The sequence below is a fragment of the Acipenser ruthenus genome, chromosome 33 (assembly GCF_902713425.1).
Source record: "Acipenser ruthenus chromosome 33, fAciRut3.2 maternal haplotype, whole genome shotgun sequence".
Classification (NCBI taxonomy): domain Eukaryota; kingdom Metazoa; phylum Chordata; class Actinopteri; order Acipenseriformes; family Acipenseridae; genus Acipenser; species Acipenser ruthenus.
Genome location: NC_081221.1, coordinates 6,199,342 through 6,216,355, shown reverse-complemented (window position 1 = coordinate 6,216,355; position 17,014 = coordinate 6,199,342). Strand labels below are relative to the sequence as shown.

The 17,014-nt window shown below is 38.7% G+C and overlaps 1 protein-coding gene across 5 annotated transcripts in view; it reads right to left on the bottom strand.

The window, feature by feature from the left end:
• LOC117433381 (KAT8 regulatory NSL complex subunit 1-like) overlaps window positions 1-17,014 on the bottom strand; it is a 124,902-nt gene that overhangs the window by 100,696 nt on the left and 7,192 nt on the right. For 2 of the 5 annotated variants that reach the window (XM_034055569.3, XM_034055574.3), the window contains exon 1: window positions 14,633-15,570. The exons of 1 other annotated variant lie outside the window; for it this stretch is intronic. The gene's annotated coding sequence lies outside the window, so the exon portion shown is untranslated. Of the gene's footprint in view, window positions 1-14,632; window positions 15,575-17,014 lie in introns of those variants that run through there. 2 more of the 5 variants (XM_059006691.1, XM_059006688.1) reach the window with 2 other exon arrangements.

Below are 17,014 nucleotides of genomic sequence, written 5' to 3'. Positions count from 1 at the left end.
AACAATTGTAAGTCGCTCTGGATAAGGGCGCCTGCTAAGAAATAAATAATAATAAACAAAAAACTAACGAATGGCAGGATGAAAATAAAATACGCTTTTTAGAAAAAAAGAACATTTGTTGTCAAATATTTTTTTCAGTGCTCCGAGTTGGTCTTGGGAACATGTCTAAAATAAAAGAATTAAAATTGGAACACCAGAACAAAAGTTACAGCCATTTATAACAAAACTAAAGAAAACGCAAGAAATGCAAAATATATAAAAGAAGAAAATTATCAAAAACAAGGGAAACGCAATCTTGTTTTATTTTGTTTTGCAATGTTTTCTTTGCTATCCTGCGCGTCTGCTCCATCCAGTGCTCTCACACACAGCGTGAAGCAGTCAGGTCAGATTCACACCGACGTAGACGCCCATATTTGGTATAATTAGAAAGACACAGTCCGCCCCTTTCCAAGAGTGACAGCCATATGCGCCTATGATATACCGCTCTCGTGTACTACGTCTTAGAAGGCCGAGCCCGGGGGCGACCGCAATAAAGCTAGACTAATCTCAGAGAGAAATCTGTGAAGTGTGTTTGATACATTAACAGATAACTAGTCGTTATTTGTAACATTAATGTGAAGGCAGACAAAAATACTATCTATCACTCCAACGTAGATCACAACAACGTACACATTAGCGCTAAATTAGCTAACCTGCTTTCTTAATTTCACATTTCCTCATCGTTTTCTTGAGGACATGTATTTTTAACGTATATATGTTGCATTCATTCAATAATCTACGCTGTCGCTAACCTGTCTGAATTATATGAAGAGGTCAGAGTGCTTGTCCGCCAAATGCTTCACTAAATTTGAGGTGTTGCCTCATTTTGTTTGTATCGTCTTAAAGCACCGTTAGTATATGGGCTTGGAAGGATATTTTACTTTGCCCTGCTCATTCGCTTCATAAACGAAATATTTTCACACAGCACTCCTGCTGTTCTCTTTTTCTAAGAGCGCGGGCCGCTGGGCTTGTGTGCCTTCCATCTTAACCTTTTACTCCTGAATCCTGGCTGTCTCGCTGTCGTTGTTTCCACCTGGAGTGTATGGTGTCCCTGCACGGATATAAAAGGGAAGCTTTTTTTTTTTTTAATAGAACGAATCCGTCTTTTACATGAAGGACGCAAACACGCAATTCATTATACAAGTACAGAGTGCTCTGATACTTTCTGTTTTTTGGTACTACTGAATGCAGAATTAATGAGGCTCAGAACTGTTTTTGAAATTTGGTATTGCGATAGTATCAAAGTATCGGTATTTTTGACAACCCTACTCCAAACTGCTGGGGTGTGCATCTCCCCCTTTTCAAAAACAGTACAAATATTGCGAACCCAACTGGGCAGTTTCATAACCAAGGTTTAAAACCACCTGTAGGTTTTCTGCATCCCTGTGTTTAACTCTGTATATCCTCAAAGCAGCAGGCCCACAAAGCCTGTTTTCACAACAGCAAAAACAAATTGATCTTTTGTTCTGTGTTATCGATGGGCACCAGCTATCAACCCTAACTATTTGTAACTATTTCACTGACCTTTAAATCAACACTAAGTCTTTTTAAAAAAAAAAAAAAAACACCATACCACACACCCCACACAGGGGAATGCTAAAAATATATATTTTTCTGCAAATGCTGGAATTGCTTAATAGGAACTCTTCACAGAAAGTGACACACATGAATAAACAAAATATCTGCTACTCAAATGGTAGGGACATTGTTAATCAAATTTAGGCGATAAGCCGATTCATTTGCATCACACACTCACAGCTTCCTCCTTCTATGCTGCTCTTTAAAGCTGGATTATTGTTTTAACATCCTGGCTGGATGGCATCCAGGAGTAACCAGTTTTTTAAAAAATAAATAAAAAGTCCCAGTACAATGACCGCCCACTAGGAACAGAGACCATGGCAGGACCTGAAACATGTGACAAAGCATTTTGCATTCCTGGGTCCCTGTGGCAATGCGCCCCGTCCCTGTGTGCATTTGTATGTTGCGTGCGTGTGTAAATGTTGGTGTATAGTCATTGGTACACGGGATATAAACGGGTCTGTGTTTCACGTGTGATTTAAAAAGTGAAGATTTGTATTTAGGCACGAGGAGGGCACAAATCACTTCACGTGCTGGTTAAATGTAATATGTGAGCACGGGGTTGCACAGAATTAATTCACGTGCTGGAATTCAAGTGAATAATTAATTAGTAATTGAATCCCAGCACAACAGTATATATAGAGACACGTAGCATTCACTCAGGGTTAGGTGTTCGGTGAGTGGAGAACGGGAGAGAGAGAAGGAGAAAATAAAACAAAGTAAGAACGTAAATTAGAAGTGTTTTCACTCACCGTGTTTGTTCGTCCCCGTTTGTTAGTGTGTGTTCGTTTTTGGTTGTCTCTTTATTTTGGCGCAAGTGCCGTGTCCAGTGTTTTGTGCTGCTTTCAAACCTTTTATTTGTTAATAAACGCTGAGTGCAGCCATTGCACTCAGCTCATCACAACCACTGTCTGTGTCTGTGAATTCCTGCTTCTGGTCTGACGCCACCCACTCCGGCCGTCTTTGTGACAGTCCCATTTCACAAAGCTCTTCAAGCACCGAGCAGGCGGCTAGCTAGCCACCTACCTACCTATTTTTGTATAAATCGGCTAGCCTAGATAAGGACATAAATTCACCTTTATTACCATTTAACTCTTCTATAGAATTAACTGAACAATTTACTGCCATACAGTGGCAGCTGCTGCAGAAGATAGAGCTGGAGCAGGTACAGGTATTACCCCTCAACCTCCCCTACCCCCACGTCACTGTCTGCAGTTCAGCAGAAGCTAGTGCTTTACCCACCTTAATCCCAGTGTACAAAGGCTGAAGTCTAATGAGAAGTTTAGGTGTTCAGACAAAGGTAGGATATGTGTAATGAAACATGACCAGCTTCACAAATTGGAATTCCAGCAAGCACATAACAGCCACTCCACTGCTAATTGGCTAAAGCATTATGACATGTCTTAGCAAAAAAATAAGAAGAGTGCTCTACTGTGCCAACGCACTGGGAGGGCCACCTTCAGTGCACATGATAAAATATAAGGCTGGTCTAAGGTAAAGCTACCAAGATAACTCAAACATCATGGAAGACAGAAAGTACTGACATTTTCAGGAATTAGAAATTGGACTGAAGCTTGAATATCAAACTGAAGACTAGGTCTACCTTTTCTACCAAATGCAACACATAGAATTCTTAAATTACACACAGTTTAGTTTGGATGCAAAAACTTAACTGGACCTTCAATATTAATGCAGAACTGCCATGAGAATTCTAACCTGCTCATTCGCATTCTGCTCAAAGATGTTCTTACAATTGCAAGAAAGAGATTACTTTACATGCAGAGGGAATAAAGAATAAGACTCAGTGTAAAAAGTTGCATTTCAAACTTTGTTACCTTTAAGCCAAAAGCATAAAGGTGTACCTCTTGCATCAGGAGTGTTCAAGAAATAAAATCCAAGTATGCATTTAGTGTTAGGACAAATATCCGAACAAATACTTCCTGGCATGTGTTTGGATACAAAAATTAGATGTTCGTATTCGCTAGAAATGACAAAAACACCTTGCACTTATTTACCGCCTCACTGGAAGTTGCGTGACAGTTTAAAACAAATGGCAAATGAAAAAGAGCTCAGTGTGAAGTGAGATTAATATATTTAAAAAATATATATATTATATATATATATATATATATATATAAATTAATAATAATAATAATAATAATAACAATAATAATAAATCAAAACAGCAGTTAAATTTCAGTTTTTGTTTGCTTGTTCAGCTATAAAAAGGCACAAGTAAACCTTGTGTTATTACTTTATGAATAACTTGTCTATGGCCACTGTTTACTGTGAAGAAAACGGCAATGGCAAGGAATGAAGAAAAAAAAAAAGTGTCAACTTTGCGTGCTACTTATTTCGGGAATAAACAAAACAACGTTTAACTTGGGGTAAAGTAAGGCCTACACAACGTATTCTTTACTCCTGGGATATTTTTTTACTTTAATGTGTTACATATAGTGTAACCTCTTTCTGTAAAATAAGGCACACATATAGGAGCTATCTCTGCCTGCGTTCTGTGCAATATAATGGCTTTTATTACTTTTTGAAAAACAAACTAATATTTAAATTATGAGCAAATATCCGAACATGAAAATCCTGTGTTCGTCCCAGCACTATGTATATGAAGATCACAACCAGGTGCTTACAGCAACGTATGATCTGTGTTCAGAATTTCAACAGCCGATTAGCAGGTAGAAAGCAAGTGTTCAAATAGTTTTAATTAATTATGAAGACAGTCATCGTTGTTGTGCATGTATGTGTGTCAAAATGGAAGGCATTTCACTTTCAACAGTGAAGATGTACAGTAAAGAAAGACTGCTTTTACAGACACTGCAGCAAAGACACCACTCAAAACAGCAGACTAACCAAATGTATGTATACTAAATATTCATAACATATTCCCAATTTAGGGCTGTAAGGGTTTAAACGGTAAACGTGGATTAAATATATTTTCATTTAAAATTTCTATTATACAGGGGCTCCCGAGTGGCGCATCCAGTAAAGGCGCTCCACGTGGCGTGCAGGATTTGCCCTATAGTCTGGACGTCTCGAGTTTGAGTCAGGCTATTCCTTTGCCGACCGAGGATGGGAGCTTCCCAGGGGCGGCGCTCAATTGGCCGAGCGCCGCCCGGGGGGAGGGAGGGTTATGTCGGCCAGGGTGTCCTCGGCTCACCGCGCACCAGCCGACCCCTGTAGTCTGGCCGGGCGCCTGCGGGCTTGCCTGTAAGCTGCCTGAGAGCTGCGTTGTCCTCCGACGCTGTAGCTCTTGGGTGTCAGCATGGCGAGTCTGCAGTTTGAAAAAAAAACGGTCGGCTGACGGCACACTCTTCGGAGGACAGCGTGTGTTCGTCTTCGCCCTCCCGAGTCAGCGCAGGGGTGGTAGCGGTGAGCTGAGCCTAAAAATAATTGGCCATTCCAAATTGGGGAGAAAATAATAAAAAATAATTGGCAACCACTAAATGTATTAAAAAATAAATAAAAAAAATTGTATTATATGTTTAAACGCAAATGAACAGTGAAATATATTATCAAATTATTTTTGCATTATTTTCCGCAAAGATATGGTTTCCCTTTCTACGGTTTTCCCCTTTAAGTACGTCTAAATACGTCTTGCATAAATTAAGGGCAGACCAACTTCCTGCGTTGTTGTGCATCTCCATCGCATTGCCTTTTTTCAGGTCTTATAGGTAGGGGTCTACTTAAATCGCGGTAAATTTACGTATTTCACGGGTATGTTGCGGAATAAAATTAGGATTTTGCGGACATTTCGCGGACATGTTTAAACATTAAATAAACCTAATTAGACAGTATTTCAGAACACTATAAAGCCTAAAAATAGTGGTACTTGCTTCCTTACTAAAACAGTGCTGGCATTTGTTAAAGGGGAGTATGCAGCATCCCCCTGCAGTTGACTTGCCCATACATTGAGACTGCACGTCTGCATCCACTGAATTGGTTGGAAGTTAAGGCAAAGCTTTGTCAAGTTATACAGATGTAGAAATCGATTAGAAACAGCCCAAAAACTCGGTTACACAAGGGTGGGCATCTGGCATACTTTAATAAAGTCAATGTATGCAGCACGTTCGTTGTCATGTTATTTGTCCCATCCAACAATTTATTTTATTAGTACCGAGTCAAAACAAAGAAGACGTGGCTATTCGGGTCGAAAATTCCAACTGTAAGCAGCAGGTTGAAGTGAGGTGGCTGTGCTGGATCGTTTTAGTACTGATTTAACTTGCAGACAGGAATACTTGTCGTCTGGGCTGACTTTCCAGTTTGTTTTCTGAAAGCTGTTTATTTTACGTTCTGTTCAGCAGCCTCTGTAGTAGCCTTTTGTTTAATGTGCGATTCTGAAGCTAAATAGCGATCGATCGTATTTTCTTCAAATACACATTAAGATATGGAAAACAATTACCTCAGTCTGCATGTAATTTATTTGGGAAATATCTTGAAATGATTATCAGCCCAAATATACTTTGCTTTCTTTGTCGTCTATTTCTACTATTTTACCTCCAATGCTGAAAACTAGATTTTAGCAACCTAAATCAAAACAATGCAGCACCAACTTTGTCCCGCCCCCTCCTGCACAGTACAGGTCACATAAAAGCAGTAAAGACGCACTGATAGGCTGATTAAAACTTTGTCATTTGAATAGTAAACAAGAACGTTAACTGCTTTGAAGAATTTATTTTGCAAATGTTACTTGTGGACATTTTCTGTTTGTTTTTTGCTTAAGTGCAATGCACACGGGACGGCGAAGGAATAAAAATGGGCTATCTACAGAAGGAAGATATGTAGTTTTTCGTTGTGCAGATTTCCATTACACGAGAGTAGATGTTAAAACTTCATGCTGATTTGAACTCGGCTCTCGCCAAGATAAGCACCAACTAAGACGTAGCTTTACAGTAAACTAATGTGATCCATATGTGTCTCCATCCATTTACGTTTCCTTCCATATGATGATGTAGATATCCATCTGTCTGGTGTTAATGGCTGAAGTGTAATGCTGGCTCCAGGGATCAGCTTATTTTGCCTTCATTTAAACATTCATTTAAAGTTCATTTAAAGATCTTTTTTTTTCCTCTCTGTACTTGTTTGTATGCATTGGCCCCTAAGAGGTGAATTTCGCGGTGACCCCTCAATTTCACGATTTCCGCGAAATCGCGATTTAGGTAGGTCCCTACTTATAGGGCTCTATGGATAGTCCCCTGTGAAAAGCACAGTAAATTTTTCCAAATTCTGCAGCAAAGGTCCATGATTTCTGCAACAGAAGTTCTTGAATTTCTTTTTTTTATAGGGCTGTTTTCAAAGTGTATTACAGTACATGCTAAAACAAATAGCAAATGAATACACAAAAACATTTATTGAAACTTTAATAACTTATTAATTCCAAAAACTAAAAATTGTGAGGCCACTGTCAGCAGGTAGAAAAGTAAAATAAATTATCAAATAAATACTGGCGTTTTCCAGTTTTAAACCTTTACTGCTATGAGGAAAAAAATATTTTGAAAAGTGAGCAACTGCAACTAGAAACTATAAAAATTGACCTGAAATAAAAATTCTCCATTTTCTCAGGACTGTGGTCGGGTATTTAAAGTCCTGCTTTCCCTTTGAAGGAAGCAAGGCTCTGATAGATTCTTCAGAAACGACATGCATGGTCTGCAAAACAGTTAACCGCCCTTCCTCATACAAGAGTCTCGGATATTCCCCAGCACGACCAGCGGCTGTTTTATTTCCTAAGTGGCTTTTGCCTCCAGGCACATGTTTGCTCTTAACAAATGTATCCATGTTAGCTGAGGATTTTAATAGCCACAGCACGTCAGTGTCTAAAACGAGTGGTTTGCTTTTCCTAAAAGCGGGTTGAGCAAGATAAACGAAGCAGAGGTATTCAAAAATCTCACTGCACCACCTTGTGGAATGTTTAAAAAACTTGAATTTGTTCTTATGAATACTAGTTAGGCTTGTTGCCATGGAAAATCAATAACTGCAACCCAGAGTGCATTCCGTGAAATCACACCGCGATAGCGTTTTTCACGGGGGTCTATATGGAGTCCGTGTTAACAAGAGCACGGACAGAATCACGGAATCAATAGAATATTAACGCGGAATTAAGTGCTGTACGAAAAAAATGCATTTGGCAGTAGAGCATTAAGCTTGAGATTTACATATTTGAAGGGAAAATGTGAAACTAATGGTCAGTACAGGCAGTGGAGTAACTTTGGTTTCAAAAGTGGGTGAATGGATGGCGGGGGAATGGTTTCTGTAGCTGGGTTATAAATGAGGCGGGGTATTCTGTAAGGATAAACAACGAGAAGGGCTGAATCGGTGAAAATAATTCACCGTTCAAGTGCGTTAAATAAATGCAATAATGGAAAATAAATAAGAAACCTTTTTAAGGACTTAATTAGACAACGTTGCAGACTATTTTTAAAGTCTGTACAGCACAAAAAGTACTCCTCACACAGACTGCTATTACAGCAGTCACTTTGAACCATATGATTCCAATGTTCACACAGGGAAGATTTATGGTAGTGAAACCATGGGCATAGCAGTAATATAGAATTGATCAAGTTCAAAACTAAAAGTTATGAAACACGCCTATCTGTTTACTTTGGAGCGCCCCACACTGCACTAAAAAAAAAAAATACAAAGTGAACAATACTATTTTTCAATACAATTAGATAAAACAATACTTAATCCAATGAAAACGAACACAAGCCAAAAAGTAGAAGCCTGTAGGTGTACGGTTTTGTGTTGTTTACCTTGCCTGCAGTGTGCATAAATTCATTTAAATTAACCTATTACTTTTTTTTTTTTTTTTTTTTAAAAACGGTAAAAACGGAAATCAGAAAAAAAAAATGGGAATCAGAAAACACAAATTCCATAGGGCCCTAATCTAAGTACTGTACATTATTTCAATAAAGTGAATAGCCTGTATGATTAAGGCACCTCACGGCTCCATTCACGCCACAGTAAAACACGAACACATTGGAAAATAAAATCATGTAGCTACTATTTATTTATTTATAAAAAGAATGGCAAATAAGATGTCTGTTACAAAGTGCGTACACTTTTTTATTGGTCCATATTTTATTGTGTGTGTTCAACAGGACATCTGCAATTACAGAATAGCTTTTAATTATTCAAGCGAGCTGAACCAAGAAGCCATGAAAGAGAGGGACACTGGGAAATGAAGTGCAAGCGCCGCTGTGAAGGGGAGGGATGCTGGGAACTAGTATTGTATCAGACAACGGCTTCGATTTTTAATGAAAAAAAAAAAAAAGGTTTTTGGTTCTGGACATGTTTGGTTTCCTGCCAACAATATACAAGTGAATGAAACTAAAATTGTAATCTTGTCACTGTGTTTTAAGTTTAATTTAAATAGAGTTGTTTATAATGTTTTTTCGATGTTGGATACACGCACTTTTTATGGAGCTTCTGGAGAAATGGTACGTTGTAAAATTGACTATGAATGTTTTTTATGCTATTAAAATAGATTACATTTTAGTGCTAATTTACAGTCCTCCTTTATGCTTGTATGTTTATCATTGTTTGTCTTTAAGTGGATCTATATGGTACGCACGTTCAATAACAAACCAAGGTTAAAATATGACTTAAAATATTGAAGTAAAATATAAAAATATGAAATGAGTGAAACATTAAAATTATGGCTGTTTAAATGGTTAAAATGACCGATTAACAATGGGTTATTAAACGTGTAGTCAATTAAAACGTAGATTTACAGCCCAATCCCAATTATTACATTTTTTCTGCAAACACACACTGAACTTGCATCATGAAATATTATTTACATTACAGTACTTGGTGCGAAATAACACTATTTGTTGGAATGTTTACATAGCTCTTTAACCCTTTGCGGTCCATTGTCGGACTGGGTCCGACATCATTATAGTAACGCAAAAAACGGGTTTTGGTCTTTTTTTCTCCAGAAAAAGCTGAGAAAACCATTCAATTGCCGAGTGGGAGCAACAGGAGCCGAGACAAGTCGAAAAAAAAAAGGCGTATCTCATGAATAGTCATACATGGCCTGGTGTCAGATAACGGTGCGGTCGTAAGTAAACAAGCTGGCTGATCAGTGCATCAGCGCACAGAGAACACGGACATTTGCAGAGCTTTTTTGAGATGTTATAGTAATAAAATAATGACTTGGATCGCATTATTGAGGAATTTGGTGATAAAACGAGTGATAAGGAGATGATTAATCGGTATGTACGACTATTTTTATTATTATTTATTTCTTACATAGGTGAACGCTATAGCAAACGAAAGGGTGGGGCGGGGCTGGAGATGCCTAGTGAGTGCTTTGTTGATATGCAGGTCCATTTAAACCCGTTTGACTGTGGAAAAAAATACTTTTAAACAGTGCATCAAATTAACTGCGCGTGTGAAAATTAATTAGACCTGACGTGCGATTAATAAATGGACCGCAAAGGGTTAATGTTTTGTCACCATTTCTGCCTGTGTTCTGTGGAGTGGTGGGGGAGTGGCTGTTTGCCAGTTGCGTGAGTGAGTGTGGGTGCTGTAGGCTACTGCTCTTGACGCGTTCTGTCTGCACAATAAAACTCAGTAAAAGAGCCATTTGGTGTCTGCCTAACTCGTTTGCTTGATAGACTCAACAACAGCACTTGCAAGTGCTACAATACCACCTTCACCCGCCTGGGACCCACACACGCAGCCGGCCGCTACAATACGCAGAGTAAACTATTGACTACATATGGCAGCATAAAAAGGGGATGTGGGGCTATTTGTTTAGCAGGTTTCTTTGTGAAAAACAAATACAATACAAAAGTCTTCATAAACTTACATCAGAGTGTTGAAAGTGCATAAGCTGGCTGTATAGCACTAATGCTGTTCTTCGTGTCCACCAGGTCACACTGTTCCCCTCACTACCCTGCTGTGTGTGCGTCTGTGTGTGTGTGTGATTATTTTACGTCCCAATTATGGATAAATATGGGTTTGGTACAATCCTAACAGTGAAATGTATTGTTGTGGCTCATGTCAGTCTGAAATTTAAAAGTGATTCATGCCCAAGAAAAGGTTTGACACCCCTGTCCTACATCATCCTACCATAAACCTGTGACTGGGAAGTCTTTCTAATGACCCCATGGTTCATGCTTTGAAAACTAAGAGTGTCCCAGCACAGGGAGAAATAGAGGCCTTATTTCTCAAAATAAGCACTGGGAAAGTAAACAGCATATTGTAAACAGGATATTGAAGACTTCACAAATCTTAACCTATCTGCAACTAAATCTTTAACACAGAATATCAATAAAACTCTACAAAAAATTACTGGTTTTATTTTTTCATTGCCAAGAAGAAAAAATCAAAAACACATCAAAACAAAGGCAACAACTCAGGTAAGACAACTATTAAATGTATTTATCTTAATGCTAGAACTTGAAGCTACTGCACTAACAAGTAACTACGATGTGATAGGTGTTACAGAAACTTGGCTGTCTGAGTGATGGAGACGAATATAATATTAGTGGGTACACACTGTATAGGAAAGACAGGCAGGAGGGGTAACGCTATACATAAGAAATAGTCTTGAAGCCCAGGTGTTAAATCTGGACAAAGAAAACAACGCCGAATCAATATGGGTCAGAATAATGGACAAAAATTCAAAAGGGCATAATAGGAGCATGCTACAGACTGCCAAATTCAGATGCATGTAGAAAAAGAGAACTAATAGGGGATTTTAACTTCCCCCGTATAAAATGGGAGAACCCGGTGGGGAGCACGACGAACTAAATTGAAATGGTGGAAATGACAAATGACTGCTTCCTAACGCAATTTGTCAAGGCACCGACTAGAGGGGAGGCACGCCTTGATTTAGTCTTTTCAAATAACAAAGACAGAACAACTAAAACAGAGGTCAGAGAGCCATTGGCAAACTCAGACCACAACATGGTCTCATTTGAAGTATTTTTTTTAAAACCCCAAAAGTAATACCTATATGGTAACAACATCCTGGGAGACAGCCAGCATGGTTTTAGGAAAGGGAGATCATGTCTAAATAACCTGCTTGATTTTTTTTGAGGATGCAACACAATGGATAATTGCAAAGCATACGACATGGTTTATTTAGATTTCCAGAAAGCTTTTGACAAAGTCCCGCATAAAAGATTTAATTCTCAAACTGAACGCAGCAGGGATTCAAGGAAATGCATGCACATGGATTAGGGAGTGGTTAACATGTAGAAAACAGAAAGTACTGATAAGAGGAGAAACCTCAAAATGGAGCGAGGTAACCAGTGGGAACCCCCAGGGCCTGATGGACTAAACCTCACCATTCTATTTGCTCCATCCATAATGGGATTCTATAATCTCTAACATTTATTCATACTTAATATGAAATTTACCAATAAATAAAACACAGGGGATGATATCAGACTATCAAAGGGAAGGTTGAGTATTTTCCCACCTTTGGACCAGCAATCTCCAATCTAGCTATACAAACTCAACCTAAATGTTGTGCACCGTGTAAATTGCTTGACTTGGTTTATATTTGTTACTGTGCAACATACAAAGCACACATTTGCATGCCACAGACAAGTGTGGAACCATGTCTCCAGGCACATTACCAGACACTGTGTTCAAATTTGCCCATACCCACTAGCCTTGCTATTTCTGTGTGTCAGAGAGGCTAGCATACACCGTAGTTTGCACACAAGTCCATGGCTGGAAAAATGTAATATTGACTGGAAACCTAAATGTCTACATACAGAGCCTTAAGTGGCTGCTGCTCCTTACTTTCTGGGAGTTTATCACATACTGCAATAGGAAAACCCACACTGTAATGCAACTTCATCAAGGGGCTTTGTACTATGTACTCTACAGTGGCAGTTATATTGTTTTTGCTTTAATAAATGCTAGCCAGTTTAAAAAAAGTGACTACATGCCTTGTCAAACAATGTTTTTGTATTTGTCTGTTGTGTCAATTTTAGTCTTGGTCATGGGCTTTGATTGCAAATTGTCCTAAGCCCCTTTCACACTAGCACTTCTACCCGGGTCACATCCGCAAGAAACGTTCCTATTTATCCTGTTTAGCCTTTTTTTTTTTTTCTTGAGACACATCATGAGCCAGATTGCTCTAATCAACTTGTGGGCTGACGGTTAAATCCAGAGAAGCTTGGCTGGAAGCGTCTAACAAGCTGCTTCCGGGGCACTGATACTCATATTGTTTACTTGCGTCTGTCACCCAGATCAACCCTGCTTTATCAAAAGCAGTGTGAAATAATGTACCCGACCCGCATGACACCGGGTCCTGCCCGGGTAGGTTCTGACTTGGGCAGAGCATGCCAGTGTGAAAGGGGCTCTACACACTATAGTGGACATTCTTGTTATTTTTCTTGATTACAAATGATTTAAAAAAAAAAAAAAAAAAAAAAAAGTGTTCAGTTAGGAATTTTAGGTGCTTAAATGCAAGCATGTCTCTGAATATTTCACAGGGACATTCAGTAAACATGACCTTGTCATGTGGTCAGGGGAAGTTCATTTGCATTGGGCTCCTAAATCTAGCTTCAACTATGTAGGCCAGGCTAGGATATCTTCTGCAGCAGACAGCCACCCCCAAAACTAAACTAGCAATAACAGCCAGCAGATTACACATCCCAAATGACCAGCCTGAACCTGTTTTATAAAGTTGAGTATATTAATATCACCAACGACAAAATAGACCCAAACTCTTAGAATTAGTGGCGATTTGTATGGCTACTTTTCAGACAACTGCATCACCACACTGTTGAGATCACATGCCATGATGCAAGTATTTGTAACCAAAAAATAATAAATTAAATATTAACTGCATTTTACCTATTTTACACCCACAGATAACATGTGCCAAACGAAACTCGCTATTCTACAGTTTTAAATTTCTACGTTAAGTACTGCATAGCATGCTCATATCGCCTCCACTTACCCTGTCGATATATATTTTTAGTAAATAAAACACAACCCACACAAGGCGATTTTGTTGGACGAAACCCTTTAAATGTCCGTGTGCCCAAACTTAAATTGCGATTATGTAATTCACCTAGTTATGGAAAACGACCCCCACCTCCACACCACTGAAACAAATCTGATTAGCTTTTATTTTTCCTAGATGTCAAAGTACGATTCTTAAATGCAATTTATGTTCTAAACGTGCTCAGGAAACAGTCTTGTTCAATTGTACCTAGGGCTAGGCTGTGGAGAATCTTTTTGGTCCAGGTAAAACTCCAGTTCCAACCTCCCACGTTCTAATTCAAATGATTTAAAAAGGGCTCATATCAGAATTGGTCAGTGAAGCAAGCACCTACCTTACAGACGATAACATATATTTTTGTAAAACAATTTGAGGAAAAAGTGGCGCCTGAAAGTGACTGCGCCATCATGACGACCAAACCAATATTACTCAATAGTAAAATTCAATGTTACAAAAATAGACCAACACAATATCAATGCCTGTGAATTTGTAAGCAAGTTAAATGACTTGCAGTTCACCCTTTAGGTTTTCAATATCACTGCAGTTTATTGAAAACAAATACAAAAAAAATGTATAAAATACCACATAATGATTAAAGAATTCCCATCTGCTACAACACTGTATTAACACGAATTTAAAATGTCACTGCTTACATCTTGCCCTTTGACACAAATCTAAATAAATAAAGCTGGTTAATACTTGATTTCAACTGTAATCAATATAAACGCCCAAATTACTGGATGGCTTTCTAACACTGTAGATTGTACTTAATTATCACTAGTTTGTCAACGTGTTTAAAAACCTGACAAGTTACACCAACAATTTACATTTTTGCAACATTAATATATTTTACGCTAAATTACAAAACAATGCGCAAATATTATAGCCCCCCTCCGTCACTATGAAGCTAAAACTACCAAAAAAAAACAAGGATTATACAAAGAAACACACTTATGTTTCTCCCCATTTCATTTTAAAGTTATTGTTTTCTTATGAGTTTAAAGTAACAAAGAAAAAGGAGGAACCTACCACGTGACGGGCGCAGAGTCCGGGTAATTTCAGCAACAAATCCCCGCCGTTTGGAAGAAAATAAAAAGCATTAAGCCAAAAGACAAATTAATAAATAGATTTCTGGGTGAACACCCTTTTAAAAGTAATCCTGCTCAGAGTGGGCTCCGGTTTCCGCCGAACCCGGTCCGGCTTTCAGCAGCCCCGTGTTTCTCTCGAAATCACGAAATGGGCGAAACAACGAGAAAGAAACAGGCTTAAAATATGTATAACAATAAACTGGGTCCTTTCCAAACGGGTTCTGTTCGGGTTTCAATATTCTTAAGGTCAAATCTTTCTTTCCAGCACGTTCCTCTCCAGCTCCTGCTGCCTTTTCCCGGTTTAAGTGGTGTAATTTTTTTTTTTTTTTTTTTTTTTTTTTTTTTTTTTTGTTGTTGTTTCTGAGAGAGCCACGCTCGGAAAATGGCGGCTCGTTCCTCTCCCTCAGATTTCTCTAGTCTGACAAACCAGGCACAGAGAGTAGTAGAGCCGCGTCGGGAGATTCCTCATTCTCACCGCTAGAGCAGTGGCTGACGGTGACGCAAGTCCTAGCTGTATCCGCTAGAGGGGGCTTCGTGCGTGTCTGTGTGAAGCGAGGATAAGTGGCGAGGAAACTGTATACCCTGTGTTCGCCATATTGGCTCTAACTGCACTGTAGTTCTATAGACACTAATGCGAGTCATGAACCAAAATGGCTTTAGTTTCACGACTTGGAGCACCCTTCCAATTCCCACCACCAGAGGCTAAATTAATCATCTACTATAAAATAGTAAGACATTGACATCGCCATTAAAGAAACTGACCTCAACTACCATGTTGCAATGCAGCAATCTCAACGCAACATAAATAATTGCATTGCTTCCTGGGCTGCATGTAAAGCCTGAGATTGTAACCCCATACTATTGGGATGGTGAAAGCAAAACATCCAATACTGCACCATGACAATCGCAGCAAAAGCTTTTGATGACTAAACTGAAGTACAATGCCTTCTTTCTACACTACTGCATTTGGGAACCAAACACGTACACGTAAAGAACAGTCTGGCAAACTGCCACTAGAGGGAACTCGATATCAGTACCACAGTGTAAAACTGAAGACTTCGGCTTTGAGCCAATGAAATCATGCAGATCAAGACAAAAAGGAGTTGCTTGTTCAAAGTAACTGAGCATGCTCACAGATACACCTTTAAGTGTGTCTAATCCACTCTTCCTTGTAGGACGGCAACATATTTTGTCTGTCAGTCTATCCTATGTACATGGAATTAATTACCATATGTTATTTACAGACTGACACAAGCATTTTCTTTTGTACAACTACCACCACGTGTAGAACAAAATGTAATACAAAAATAACTGTAGAGGGCAGAGCAGAGCAGATTTTTTTTTTTTTTTTTATGGCCGTACATTAGCCATTGCTCTGTAGCATGCAGTTTGTATGTTTGTGCAGGGTTTCCACCCTTCATTTTGTGTGGCGCAGTGCTTATATTACAGGCTCTTGAGCCTCCTCTGGTGGCGACATACAGAACAAAGCTCCAGTAAAAAAAAAAAAGAAAGAAGAAAATAAATTGCACAGCTGTAGTAGTTGCAATCAACACTCTCTAGGTAATCTCCAACAAAAGAAACACCAAAACGGGGCGCCATGTATTAGTACAGTAGTAATGCATTTAATTTAAAAAGAGGTACATAACTTAAATTTTGTATTGTTTCTGCTATACATTTATGTAAAATTTGTAATAGTTGGGTATTTGTTTTTTGTATTTCTTTAAACATTTTGAACTATAGTTAAATTACAGTACAGTAATAATTACTGCATGGCAACTTTGCATCTTGAGGAAAGTTTGTTCTTGTGAATTAATCATAGAGTAACCACCAATTTAATTTGTGTAGTTTTAGACAGGGACACACCTGCCAACTAAACACCTCCCATCAGCCCGCTATCAAAGTCTGCATTCTTGCCAATTGAGACAGGGTTCAATTTGTAGAATTAATCTTGAAATTTGCAGAGGTTTTCAGTTTTTTGACCCATTTAAATAATCAGAGCGGTTGTACCTACTATACTAGCACAGCCCTGTGACCAGGCCCAGTACTCTTATGTTTTCTTTATGATGCAGGAATCTCAATAGTACTCAAAGAAATGAAAGACGTTATTTACAAACCGCTAACCAAGATCATGCAACAGTCTCTTGATACAGGGGTTGTACCGACAGACTGGAAAATTGCAAACGTAATACCAATCCACAAAAAGGGAGACAAAACCGAACCAGGTAACTACAGACCAATAAGCCTGACTTCTATTATATGTAAACTTATGGAAACTATAATAAGATCCAAAATGGAAAATTACCTATATGGTAACAATATCCTG